This window comes from Microtus pennsylvanicus, chromosome 19, assembly GCF_037038515.1.
Source record: "Microtus pennsylvanicus isolate mMicPen1 chromosome 19, mMicPen1.hap1, whole genome shotgun sequence".
NCBI lineage: Eukaryota > Metazoa > Chordata > Mammalia > Rodentia > Cricetidae > Microtus > Microtus pennsylvanicus.
This window is the reverse complement of record NC_134597.1, coordinates 22638271-22652470: the sequence shown is the minus strand read 5'-3', so window position 1 is coordinate 22652470 and position 14200 is coordinate 22638271.

Sequence of the window (14200 nt, the reverse complement as noted above, 5' to 3'; positions counted from 1 at the left end):
ATTGGTTTTCTCTTTCCTTCCACCCCCTGGGTTATAGGGATTGAGTTCAGCTTGTCAGGCTTGGCAGCAAGTGTCTTTGCTAGCTGAGAAATCTCCCCACTTTTGTTGTCATTTTTGCCTGTGGATGAGGTTTTGCTGTGTTGCTTAGGCTGGCCTTGAATTCTTGTACTAAAGGTATCCTCCTGCCCTGGTCCCGCAAGTGTCTGAGACCAGATCATTTCCGTACCCATGGTGTCTCCTATAGAGCCTGGTGCGATGTTCGCTCAAAGACTAGCCAGGCACCGTCTCTATGCTATTCTGAGTTTTTATTCTTTCACAGGTTGGAGGATGAAGATTATTATCTCCATGCTGTGAAAGTGAGAAGGGAGGGGTCACGGGACTTCTCAGCATCAGAGAGTTTGAAGTAGGATTCAAACCGAGGCAGGCTGCTTTAAACGACTCTATTCCTGTTCAGTGTGCTCTATAGACTCTTGAAAGAGAGAGCAGAAAGAAGAAAAGCTTGTAAGTCATAAAATCGAAATGCTTAGTGGACATCACTCAAATCCTATTCCCAGTTTTTCAACAACGGAGGTCTAGTGAGACAAGTCTTGGCACCGGCAGAGGTGAGGGTTGGGACTCAGACCTCTGGACATCCCGTCTCAGGTGCGCATCCCTCCAGGAAGCTGACTTTCGCTGGCTTCCTTGAGAGCTGGTCCTCCGCTTTTGCGTTAAGCCCCCAGCTCACATGGTAAGGCTGGCTCTGTTGGGCACACTTGAGTTCCTTCCTGCTGGCCTTAGCAGCCCAACCCAGCAGGAAGGTGGCAAGTTTCCCAGGAGGCAGGTAGGCAGTATCCCCGAGGGAAACTGCTGAGGCCAGAAACCTCAGTAACCAGGGCTCTGTCTGAGGCACCCAGGCCTCCAGAGTCCACTGAGGAGCATGTAGTGTCCGGGGTGGACTCTCTGTGCTTGGGTCACTGCCGAAATTCCCAGTTCTTTGGTAACCTGAATACTTGACATTTTCAGGGTAATTTTTCTCCCAAGGCATTCGTTCCGGATCACTAATGTCTGGTACATGAGATATCATTTTTGATTCCACATATTTAAACCTCATTTTTCCCCTCTAGACAAGACAAATTGAATTTGCAGCTTCCCATACGGGGTTTTGCGAAAAGATCGGTGCTGGGATGCACTGGGCTCCCAGGTTGATGTCGTCTGATTGGCCATGACAGTCTTTTCCCACTTCAGGGTATGAGGGAGTAATTGCAGTTACTCCAGTTGGGAGAAAGTATGCTCGGGCTTTTCTCCTTAGGGGGGAAAACAATTCTTAACAGATGAATGAGTTTTTGGCATTCCTGTTTCTCTTTACTGCCTGGAGGGCCCTTCTGGAATAGAAGTCTCAGAGCAGTAAACATCTGACCATCCACTGGGCTCTTCTCGTGGGCCGGGGAGGGCAGGGCTGTCCTATGCGCCCAGGACGATGCTGGGAAGGTAACATGGGATCCAGGTTGGGTACAGGGGTGAGGTGAGAGGGAAGTAGATGACAGTCCTCAAAAAAGGCAGCTCCTGTGTGTCAGCCTGTGTTTTCCCCTTCAAACCAGAGCTCCCCGCTCCCCCTAGGACTTATCCAGCTTGTCCCTTTTGTGATGGTGACAAAACCCTAGCCCTAGTTATGGCTCCTTGCTGTCCTACCTTTAAAGATAGATGGTCAAAGAGTTGGACATCAGGGTGAACCAGAGGTGCTAATCCTGGTGCCTGCTGCAGCTCGTGTACCCGCTGTGGCCAAGCTCAAGTGTCGCCTTCTTCTCATGGCTCTGGTTGGCACAGTATTTGGGTTTTTCTCTTTCTGAGCTATCAAAGTCCATGTACTGCAGTACGAACTGGAGCTGGGGAGTTGGCCCTAACCAGCTTTGTGGCAGTAAAATCTAATCTTGTTAAATAAAGCCTTGAATAACGTACTCCTTTGCCAATACTTTCCTGCTGCCCAAGGCTACACAGCTCTGTGACCTTTAGTCAGTTGCTTAGCCTCTCTGAACCTGTGCTCATAGCTATAGAAAATGAATATAATACAAGTTGCTTTCCTCCACCCAGGTTATTGTAGGGGATCAGAACTAATGATGTGTATTAAAGTCCTTGATCGATGACAGGTATAGCTCCGCTGTAAGGGAATCATTGTAACCACACCGTCTATTGTAAAGGGACAAGAATAGCTATTTCTTAGCAATGCTGTAGCAACATGACGAACTCTATTATGATGGATAAAGAAAAAAGCCCGTCTTCCCAGTGGAAGAGCAACCCCAGACTAAACAGGGAGATCAATAAATAATCCCAGAGGAGAACAACGTGGAGGATTTAATAATAAGGCCCACTCAGGTATCGTCAATAACAGGAGTGTTCTTCAGGGACAGTGAGGTGGCTCAGTGGGTAAAGGCTCGCGCCACCAACCCTGGCAACCCGAGTTCTACCCCCAGGACCCACATGGTGGAAGAAAAAGAGTGACTTTTTCAAACTATTCTCTGATCTCCAAATGTGCACACACTCATGTACACACACACACATATACACACATGCACACACACATATACACACACACGCACACACACATATACACACATGCACAGACACATATACACACGCACACACACATATACACACACGCACACACACATATACACACACGCACACACACATATACACACACGCACACACACATATACACGCACGCACACACATATACACACATATACATACATGCACACACATACACACATGCACACACATATACACACATGCACACACATATACATACATGCACACACACATATACACACACGCATACACACATATACACACATATACACACGCACACACACATGCACAACAAAAATTTTAAACTGTTCTTTATTCTCATTAGAACGAGTTGTCAGAATCAAGAACAATTGTTCTTCTCTTTCCTAACTCTGGGATCAAACATTATTTTAGTTTTTGAGATGGGGTCCCCTGTAGCCCCGGTCCCTGAACTTCCTGTCTCCCATCTCTCAAGTGCTGAGCCTGCCGGTGTGAGTGACCACGCCCCGCTTCAAACGTCACCTATTTAATACCATCCAGCTGGAGAGTTGGTTTTGGTATCCACGTGAAAGTCGTGGGTCAAAGTGAGTCACCTCCCTGCACAGGCTCAGGGAGACGCGCAGGCAGGAACGATTACCGCCACGCTTTGGAACAAGAATCTTCTGTTTGTTTCTCATTCCAGTTGGGATTAGCCCTGGTTTGACCAATCAGAATGTTATGCTCTTCTGGGCAGGGTGATTGGTTTCCGATAGTAGACAGGAAGTCCGAACAGACCAATGAGAGCCAGTCCGACTGATTTGGCTGGCGCAGTTAGGAAGGGCAGTTTCTCTCTCCTGCAAAGTTGTCAAAGCAAACAGCAAATACTTAGAGATTTTTTTTGAAACTTCTAAGAGTACAACTAACGTTGAAAGAAGCAGGGCTGAGAGAGGCAGTGACTCCCACTGACGTGGTGTGAGAGCTGTGGCAAGCCAGGGGTCTCAGTTACTTTTCTTTGGCCTGACAAAGTATCTGGCAAAAGCAATTTAAGCAAGGAATGGTTTCTTTGGCCTCACAGTTTGAGGGTAGAGTCCGGCATGGCGGCAGGCGCTTATGGCTTCTAGTGATATTGCGTCTCCAGTCAGGAAGCCGAGAGTGATGGTGCTCGCTTTCTGTTCAGTTTGAGACCACAGCCCATGGCCTGATGCCACCCACAGTTAGGTGGGTCTTCCTATCTCCACTAGTGTAATCTAGATTATTCCCTAAAGGCTAACCCCATCTACATAAACCCTCCCCCCAAAAATGCCCAGGACTCATCTCCCACGTTAACAATATTCATTATCATATAAAATAATCAGGTTTAGGATTAGCTAGCTTGAATAATTTCAGCGTTTTCAGTGGGCCAGAGTACACAAGAGTTTCCTAGCTGGTTATCTGGTAACTAACCCCAAGATTGTGGCTGGAGGGAGGCCCCGAGTTTAAGAGCCCTGCCGGTAAGCGGGACCTGTTGGCTCAGTCTTAAAATCCCACCTACCCAGGCAGCTAAGGTAGGAAGATTCCAAATTCAAGGACTTTCTGGGGGTACAGAGTGAATTTAAGATTAACCTTGGTAATTTAATCAGATTCTGACTCGAAATAAAAAATCAGAAAAGAGCTAGAGATGTGGTAGTTTTGTGGTGCAGAATTTAGCTAGCATGCACAAAGTCCTGGGCTGCTGGGGATTGGCTAGCGTGAAGCCTTGGGCTCCTGGGGATTGGCTAGCGGGAAGCCCTGGGCTGCTTGGGGATTGGCTAGCGGGAAGCCCTGGGCTGCTGGGGATTGGTTAGCGTGAAGCCCTGAGCTACTGGGGATTGGTTAGCGTGAAGCCCTAGGCTGCTGGGGATTGGCTAGCCTAAAGCCCTGGGCGGTTGGGGAGGAGCACAATAGAGGAAGTGGTTGGAAGCGTGTGCTCTGGGTTGGTTGGTCTTTGTTTGAACTGTTTGCTCTCTAAGAGAATCAGTTGTTCAAGGTGTCAAAGCTTCAGAAAATTAAAAACCATGATGAACGCATCCAGAATGGCTGTTCATTCTCTCGGAGGCCAGTCTGGGCTTGTTCACAGGGTAGCGGTGGAGCGTCCCAGCAGCAAGCGAGGACAAGCCTCCGGGTATGAACTCTTTTCTGGCTTCTGTTGTTTATTGTTGGCCATTGTCCTGTGGGGTAAAGCATGTCACGTATCCAAGCACACAGGCTACACGGTGTGGATTGGAGTGGACCTCAGAAGGGTTCTTTGTCTGGAACCCATCACTGTAGAAACCTGCCTGTTAGCCCACTGGAGAACTGCCGTCCCTGGTGCTGGCTGCAACCCAAGGACATCCCCCTCCCATCTTAGGGACTTCCATGCTGTGGCCTTGACTACATTGCAGAGAAGAATTTCAGGATGGATCAGTCTGAAACAGAGTTGTGTTTATTCAATAAAGATGAGAGTAAAGGAGAGCAAAAAAATTAGATTTAAACGGAGCCAGGGAGGATGAGTGAAGGCAGAGATTGTGACACACTTGTCTGTGATCCCAGCATGTGTGAAATTGAGGGGGGAAAATTATAAATCTAGGGTCAGCCTAGGCTATATAGCAAGACTCTGGCTCTAAAGAAGTAAACAGAATTTAAAAAGAAAAGGATGATAGTGTACACCTAAGGCAAGGCATAGGTTCAGCTCTCTCAAGAGTGATCCCGAATGGCTAACCAACATCTCTATATATGACCGTGTGGATTTTGATACAATAAAGGACAAGATTTTAAACTGAGTTTAAAGATAAAGAAAAGTTAAAACAAATTAAGTTTGAAACAAAAGAGGGGCTGGAGATGTAGGTCAGCTAGTGATATGCTTGTTTAATGTACATGAAGCCCAAGATTCAAAGGCCAGAATTTTATCCCCGGCACGGCACAAACCAGGTCTGATAGCATATACCTGAAACCCCAGTCTTCCAGAAGCAGAGGCAAGAGAATCAGAAGTTCAAGACTGTTCTTGTCTATATCGTAGCAACTTTGAGGCCAGCCTGAGACGTCTGGCTGTCTTAAAATATGGATGAATTGATTTCCCTCATCTTTACACATTGTGGGGTGTAAAAAAGTGCTTGGTTAGGTTTAAAGTTGGGACAGGAGGGCTGATGGAGTGAGATCATCGCGTGCACGCATTCTGGCCTTAAGCAAGTACGGCTTCTTATAAAAGTCTTGTTTGACATCTCTCTCAGAGAAAGGCTTTGTCCCTGCAGGCTATCTTCTGTGATTTGTCGGTTGTGTTGATATTTTTGACTCTCAGCCAGGGAGAAGTGTAACCAAGAGCCTGGGACCAGGGCTCCTTTCTCTTTCCATGCCCCCTGCATCTTCTCTGTCTTTCTGCCCTGCCACGTACCAAAAGCTTTCCATTGCGGGGCTGCTGCAAGCGTGAGATGATGAAGCAAAGTTTGCCTCTTGCTGAATTCTCCTGTTGATAGAATTCCCCTAATCTTGTCCACATGACAAAGGTTTGGAAACCACGGCTGCCCTGGGATCGCCTAAGGGGACAAACTGTCCACAACTCTGCCTCCTCCTGTGCCTTTCGCTTTGCCTTTAAACTTAATAGCCTGGATGCGAAGGGGGTGCGTGGAGTTAGTCGGACACTCATTTCAGCCACGGATGTTTGTTTTGTGCCAAGACCTGTCCTAGAGGCTGGGGTTATGGAAGAAAGCAAAACAGGTCAAAAAGATAACCTTGACTTCCTGCGTGTGTATGAGGAACTATCAGTTAACAAAATATATGAATGTAGGGGGAAATGGACAGGGAAGGAGGGGAATCAGTGACTAGGTTTAAAGAGTTCTTCAGGGCTAGCAAGGTAGTTCAGCAGGTGAAGCCCTTCCAATGCATGCCTGACAACCTAGGTCGATGGAGGGAACCAACTGGGCCTTTGACCTCCACAGGCTTACTGTGTCATGTTTACACCACCCAAGCAAACAATAAGCACACCATGTCAATAAAGTTTTTAAAATAATTATTAAAGAGCTCTTTACCCAAGTGATGCAGCCTTGGGCCGGCGGCGAGTCTGAGGCCATGCCAGTGAGGAAGGTGATAGACTTACGCATGAACCTGGAGACCACAGTACAAGTATTGACCTACTGTGAGTGTGTGGCCTAGACCTTAACCTTAGGATGGTGACGGGTCCAGCGCGTGCTTTTCCTGACAGCTGATGCTCGACTGGGAAGCAGAATGGTTTGCCAATGGAAAACTAATGGGAATGCGGATGTGTGTTTGGGGCGGGAACGAGGTGGGTTCAGGTGAGGTATCCATGGATTCATCTTGGCCTGGACATAGGACACAGGGCTCAGGTCAGATCCTCTGATATGATTTATGGGGCAAACCTTATAAGGCCTCTAGGCCTCTGTTCTATTATCCAATAGCTGGGATGAACACTAAGACACCCTGCCATGTTCTGCCAAGGGTGGCAAGGATCACAAACCCTGCCTTCCTGAAGTATGGGGGGGGGCTGGTGTGCAGATCCATTTCAAGTATTTTATAACACAGTCTAATGCTGTAAGAGGGAGGCAGCCGGGGTCTTGATTATCACAGGCCGATGTGGAAAGGCTATGCTTCCTATGCCTATGGCTTGTTCTCCCTAGAGAAATCCACACATTTTATACACACATATACCCTGAGGGCAGGTGTTGCCTCATGAATCCCTGAGTGTTTATGTCTGTATGTGGTATGGTGTGTGTGTGTGTTTGGAGTGTGTATGTGGTATACGTGTATATATGTTTGGAGTTGTATGTGTCTGTGTGGTGTGATGTGTATTGTATGTGTATGTGTGATACATATATGTATGTTTGTGGTATGTGTATGTATTGTGTGTGTGTGGTATATGAGTGTGCCTATATATATGTGTGTGTTTGGAGTTGTATATGTGTGGTGTGATGTGTGTGTGTTGTATGTGTATGTGTGATACATATACGTATGTTTGGGGTATGTGTATGTGTTGTGTTGTGTGTGTGTGTGTGTGTGAGATAAAAGTGTGTGTGTGTGAGGTGCTGAGCAGAGGGGAGGTTTTCTGATCTCCAGTATTTCCCGGAGCTGTGTACCTGACAAGGTACGCTGGTCTTTGTAAGGGAGCTTCTCTCTGTGGTTTAGCGGCTGTCAGTACCAAGGGGAAGCCCAAGATGGATGGCTCACACATCTTCTCATCAGGTCTTTGGCCTGCCCTAGCCCATAATCTGCACAGCTCCCAAGTTTCAGGGAATTCCCTCGAGGGTAGGGTGAGTAATGACCTGCTCTGGCACTGAGAACAGCTAAAGCACTCAGGATGGGGGTGGGGAGGAGCTTGCCCCAGGTTTTAACCACGTCACCATGGGTAAGACCTGAAAAGGAGGCAAAATGTCTTGTTGTACAAATGGTCTAAACGGGACAGGAGGCAGGACTCCACGCCCCACAAATGCTCTGAGGGGTTCCCTTCCTGTATAGTTTTAATATGATGGGGTGGCTGCCAAGTGGTCATCATGAGAAGCAGGGGCAGAGCTTGAGGCCCTGGGGGCTGCTGGGTAGACTCTTCCTGGGAGCTGCCGGCATCCCTTCTGCTGCATCTCACAGCTGGCTCCCACTGCTCTCTCCTTGTTTGGTTTGCTAAATCTCTGTTTTGGTTCACTGTTTCACACCCCCTCTGACAGCCTGCTGTCCCCCCTCAAGGCCCTGGGACATCTGCCAGGCAGGGAAATCAAATGTGAAGTTAAACACAGCTCAGATCCTCATCATACTCCCATTGTCTCTGCCCTCCCCCGTCTGCTCTATCCTCAGAAATGCAGGATGCTCAGGCAGCCAGGAACCTCTCCAGAAAATTTTTATCTGGGAAATCCACCCCACAGTACAGTCTTGGATCTGTAACTGAGCTTCATCAGCGGCTAGCGTTGTGTTGATCTTGTTTATCTAAGCCCGAGTCTGTATTTTTCTGAAGTAGATATCAAAAGTAAGCCCTTGTCTTAGTGACTGTTCTACTGCTGTGACAAAGTGCACTGACCAAGGCGACTTATAAACTAAGGCATTTAATCATGGGGCTTGCTCACAGTTTCAGAAGTTGAGTCCGTGATCGTCATGGCAGAGGCGTGGCAGCAGGCAGGTAGACATGGTGCTGGAGCAGTAGCTGAGCTCTTACATCTGCTTCACAAGGTGGAGAATGAGCAGGGCATGGGATTTTGAAACTCCAAAGTCTACCCCCAGTGAAACACCTCCTCCAACAAGGCCACACCTCCCAATTCTTCCTAAACAGAAATAGTCCACCATCTGGGAACCAAACATTAGACTGTATTAGCCTATGGGGGCCATTCTCATTCCGACCGCTACAGCCTTAGGCCTCATGCCCATTCAATCTAAACTGCATCAGTTTGGATACTAATGTATACGGTGGCGCTTGGAGATCACTGGACACCACGCTATCATCACACCTAATCACCATTTAAAATGGAATTCAGATTCAAATTGCCCTCCTCTCAAAACTGCCTTCTGCAGCTGGCTTGGACTAATATCTGGAACTCGGAGGTCGCTGAGAAAAGGAAAAGTGAGTAGAATTCGAATTTGAATACGAAACTAAACCTTTGCTCTCAGACTCCTTGAGGAAGGTGCTGTTAGGCTTCTTAGGTAAATCTCAGCCCTTTAGGCCACCGTGTGAGGACAGAAGGTTTGGGCTGTGCAGCACTCGGTGCCCGATCAGCTGTGGTGACTTCCTACGGTGTGACTTTCTGCAGGAGTCTCTACCCATTTACCCTTCTTATAAACATTCCCCTGCAGCTGCTCTGTCTTCTCTTTGGTCTTTGCTGTGTTGTGGGCACTTCTTTGCCATGGTGGACTCCCTCCTTCCCCAGAACCCTCTTTTTGTCTTCTCTCAGGAGATGAGGGACCTTTCCTTTAGCGCCAGGGTGTGGTCCTTGCACCACCCTGGATACTCTGCTTCCTGGTTTTCCCACTTCCCTGTAGGTCTCTGACTTTGGGTTACTCTGGTAATAGAGTTGGAGGTAGTGTGGGGGGGGGAAGGGAGAGAGAGAGACAGACAGACAGAGACACAGAGAGAGAGACAGAGACAGAGTATGTGTGTGTGTGTGAGAGAGAGAGAGTGAGAGAGTGTGTGTGTGTGTGTGTGTGAGAGAGAGAGAGAGAGAGAGAGAGAGAGAGAGAGAGAGAGAGAGAGGGAAAGAGGGGGAGAGAGAGAATAGATTCTGGTATAGGAAGTGGATTAGGCAAGTGTCCATAGGAGGCAGGAGTGAGAATCAGGGAGAGTAAAGTCAGTAAGAAAGTACTTTACTAATCTGGTTACTGCAGTGGGTAGCTCAGTTCTATGCCTCCAGTACCCCATGATTGTTCCAGGGAGAGAAGAAAGCTGAGTGGTTACTGCTCAGAGACATACTCTGGATTTCAGGTTGGGTGGGGGCTGAGAGGGCTCCAGGGCAGTGTTGCTGTGCCCTGAGCAGAGCACTGAGCAGAGGAGCCACTGGCCCCAGCTGCGATGACATGGGTGCGCCAGGGCTCTGAGAGCATCTGTTGCAGCAATTTCACTCGGGGTGTGTGTGTGTCTCTTTCTTTCTCTGTGTGTGTGTGTATGTGTAGTTTGCTGTTGTTGTTTTGAGACACAGTTTCTCTGTGTAGCCCTGACTGTCCTGGAACTTGCTCTGTAGACCAGACTGTCCTCAAACTCAGAGATCCGCCTGCCTCTGCCTCCCTAGCACTGGGATTAAAGGCATGTGCCACCACTGCCTGGCAGCAATTTCACTCTTTTTGCAGCTGACTTGTTAGCACTAATGACAGCATACTATATCGGCTGCTTCCTGTACTCAGTCGCTGACCTTGTGGCTCCCCAAGCATCTTATCGCCTGAAGACCCATCTCCTTGTGTAGATGACAACTGGCCTCCGTGTTGAGTGATCTCGGGTAAGAGCTGGGGAATGGGGGTGAAGCAGGGGCTGCACCTGGGGCAGATAACTCCTCTTTGTCTTTTCAGTTGGTTCTGCCCTCCCTAGTCTGGTAGTCTGAGAGGTGGAGTTCCTGGGTGAGAGACCCCCGGGGCTGAGGATGACAATGCATTGGAAACTCGGCTGGATTTGTGTAGATGGACATCAGAGGACTTGGATGCGGGTGTTAAAAAGCCTGGAGTCAAGCTGGGCATGGGGGTGCACACCTTTCATCTCAACACTCAGGAGGCAGAGGCTGGTAAACCCCTGTGAGCTCCAGGCCAATAGCAGTTCTAGGACAACCAGGGCTACATAGAGAAACTCCGTATCATCAAACCAAAGGAAACAAACCAAAAACTTGAAGTGAATTGTCCTAAACTTCTTTTGGAAGACGGTCGCTTGCTTCTATACAGACAACCAGAAAAATTTCAGGATAGGATCTTCTGCAAGGTGCTTCTCAGTTGGTCTGGCCTTTCCTCGCGAGATGTGGCAAGGAAAAGGCCTAGCTTTGGTTGGTCTCTGTGGCCAATGTCTGCAGTCTCTGCCACATGTTTGGCGTGTGGCATGTGACACACGTGAGCTATTGTCTTGGGGGAGACAGACAAAATACCTGTATTACTTACTTTTCTGATGCTACGATCAAAACACCTCAACCAAGAAAATTAAGGAAGAGAGCTTATTTTGGCTTACAACTCTGGAGGGAGAAGAGTCTGCAGTGGACGTACGAAGGCATGGCAGCAAGCAACGGGCATAGCAGCAGGAGCAGGGAGCGGGCAGCTTACATCTGAAACTGCCCCAGCCGGACACGGTAAGGCTTTATGCTTTCCAATCCCGCCTCCACTGACATATTTTCTCTAACAAGGCTGCACCACGTAAATCTCCCCAAACGGAACACCAGCTGGGGATGAAGTGTTCGAACGTCCACCATTGTATGGGGCCCTTCTCATTCAACCACAATGCCCAAGGGGAGAAAAGAATCAGAAAGGAGAATTCGAAGGGTAATCTCTCCTCCTGGGGACTGGGCAGCGGCATCACACAGAGCAGAACAACGCCTCCAGGCCTTTGCTCTGGGGACCCCTTTTAGTGTAGACAGTTTTCCCAAGCCCCTTTGGTTGAGCCTTTTAGGCTCACGGCTGCTCAGAAACAAGATAGCCTTAGCCTGTCCCAGCCACCAAGGACCTGATGCATCAACTCCAGGTCCCTGTACCTACCCCATGGTGGCATGTTATATCTGAACCTTTCTAGGCCTCTGGGGCCAAGAAGCTTTACACCCTCAGACAGTGCCACCAAAAGTTTGTCATCCTGCCGTGCAGACTCCTTCCCCGCCTGAGATGTCACCTCCAGGAATCCACAGGATGGAGAACTAGAATCTCCAATGACCTTCTCTTCCAAGAGCGTTTCTGTGTGGTGATGGCTTAGGCCTGGTTGCTGAATCCAGTCTACCGGGTGTGGGTCCTGGGGTACAGAATGACAGGTGACCTAACAGGAGTGAGAGGCTCGGATTCAGGACTCCCCTGGCCAAGTCAATACATACACATGATGGAACTGGAAAGAGCTTGAAATGCTACGGCAGGTATGTTTTCTATTTTATCTCTTTTTTTATCCTACTCTGATCTTTATTTTTATTTATTTATTTTATTTTTTATTAAAAATTTCCACCTCCTCCAATTTCCTTCCCCCTCTCCCCTCCCCCTCCCTCTCCCTCTCCGGTCCAAAGAGCAGTCAGGGTTCCCTGCCCTGTGGGAAGTCCAAGGTCCTCCCCCCTCCATCCAGGCCTAGGAAGGTGAGGATCCAAACAGACTAGGCTCCCACAAAGCCAGTACATGGAGTAGAATCAAAACCCAGTGCCATTGTTCTTGGCTTCTCAGTCAGCCCTCCTTGTCAGCCACGTTCAGAGAGTCCGGTTTGATCACATGCTCCATCAGTCCCAGTCCAGCTGGCCTTGGTGAGCTCCCATTAGATCAGCCCCGCTGTCTCAGTGGGTGGGCACACCCTTTGGGGTCCTGACTTCCTTGCTCATGTTCTTCCTCCTTCTGCTCCTCATTTGGACCTTGGGAGCTCTTGTCTCTTTGTTTTTAAACCAAATTGTTTCTCTTATCCATTCCTCTCTTTTTTCTGTGGATTATACCTATGCTCACTCATTCTCAGACAACGCTGTTTACACGGGGCTTCCCCTGTCCTTAGTAATGGGGTGATCATGTGACTCAGGCCTTGCTAAAGAGCCCTTCTTACAGTATTCACTAAATGATAATGGTATCACTAAATGATAAAGATGTCTGTCTCTGTCATGATGGTCACCAAGGACCCCATGAGCCTGGAGATGCTGAAGGCCATCTTTGCTACACCCTGGGGGAGAGCGAGGCTGCTGGAGGAAGACAGAAGTGAAGGGGAAGTGTTGGAGATGGATTGGGCCTGGATTTCTTACTCTTAATCTCTTTCCTTAAGGGTTTGCCTTGGGTTTTAGACACTAATAGATAAATAGATTCCAATTGGCAGCCACGTCCCTGGACTCTCAAGCAACCTAAGGAGGCCAAAGCCACATCTGTGCCACCCTCTGTGGTCTATCTTCATTCAGGAAATTGGGGTCCCATTGCCCCCTTAAGTTGCATACAAGTCCGTGGACTGAATAGCATCTCCCCAAATTCATATATTGAAATCCTAGCCCCCAAGCTGATGGCATTAGAAAGTCTGAGAGAGTGATTAGTTCCCAAGAGCTCTGTAAGTGGAACTAGTGTTGTTTAAAAGGGACTTCCTCAGAGGCCCCTTCCTCTTTTTCTACCATGTGAGGGTATCGCATTAAGATGGCAGCTGTAGCCAGGCAGGGGTGGCGCACGCCTTTAATCCCAGCACTCGGGAGGCAGAGGCAGGTGGATCTCTGTGAGTTCAGGGCCAGCCTCGTCTACAAGAGCTAGTTCTAGGACAGCCAGGGCTACACACAGGAAACCCTGTCTCTAACAACAACAACAACAACAAAGACGACAGCTACAGTTTGTAAGATAGCCCTCGCTAGACCCGATCATGTCGGATCTTATCCTTGACATCCAGTCCCCAGAATTCTGGACAGAAGATGTCTGTTGTTCACACCTCCCAGCCCGCAGTCCTTGGCTGTAGCAGCTGGTAGGTAAGCTGACACCCCGTGCTCCCCAGCAAACGACTGACAAGCAAGGGTGTTGCTGATTGTGACGGCAAGGGAGGAGAGGGCTTAACTTCAGATTTTGTGGGGTCCTCCTTAGCATTTCATCTCCAGAGACACCACTGATCTTTGTGGTGGGGAAACGGTCTTTTGCGTTGCCATGGAAATAAATGGTAGTCTTTGAGAGCCAGCCCCACAGTCCCTCTGGACAGGAACTGAGCAGGTCAGATCCTATGTGGGCTGAGGGGACACTGTTCTGCGGCCACCATGGGCCCGGGTCATTGTTTCTGCTCGTGAGCTCGGCTGATCTGTTCTTAGTTCAGGTGGTTGTCATTTGATTATTTGCTTGGGCTCTTGATGCTGATACTTTTGACTCTGATTTTTTAAAAAATAACCTGGTGCTTCTCAAGGCTGGTTTGCAGAAGTGCACAGCCTCTGGTATAGAATGTGCTCCTTGACCAGCCCTGGGCTTTAGGGTAATCCTTTTGCCTGAATAACTGGCGGCTGGCTGTGGCCAAGCCCGGGTGGAGCTGACCCGGGTGATGGCTGGACGCCAGCCAGGCCTTGCCCTGTCACACACAAACAGCTCCCTTGAAGCCCCTCCACTACAGGAG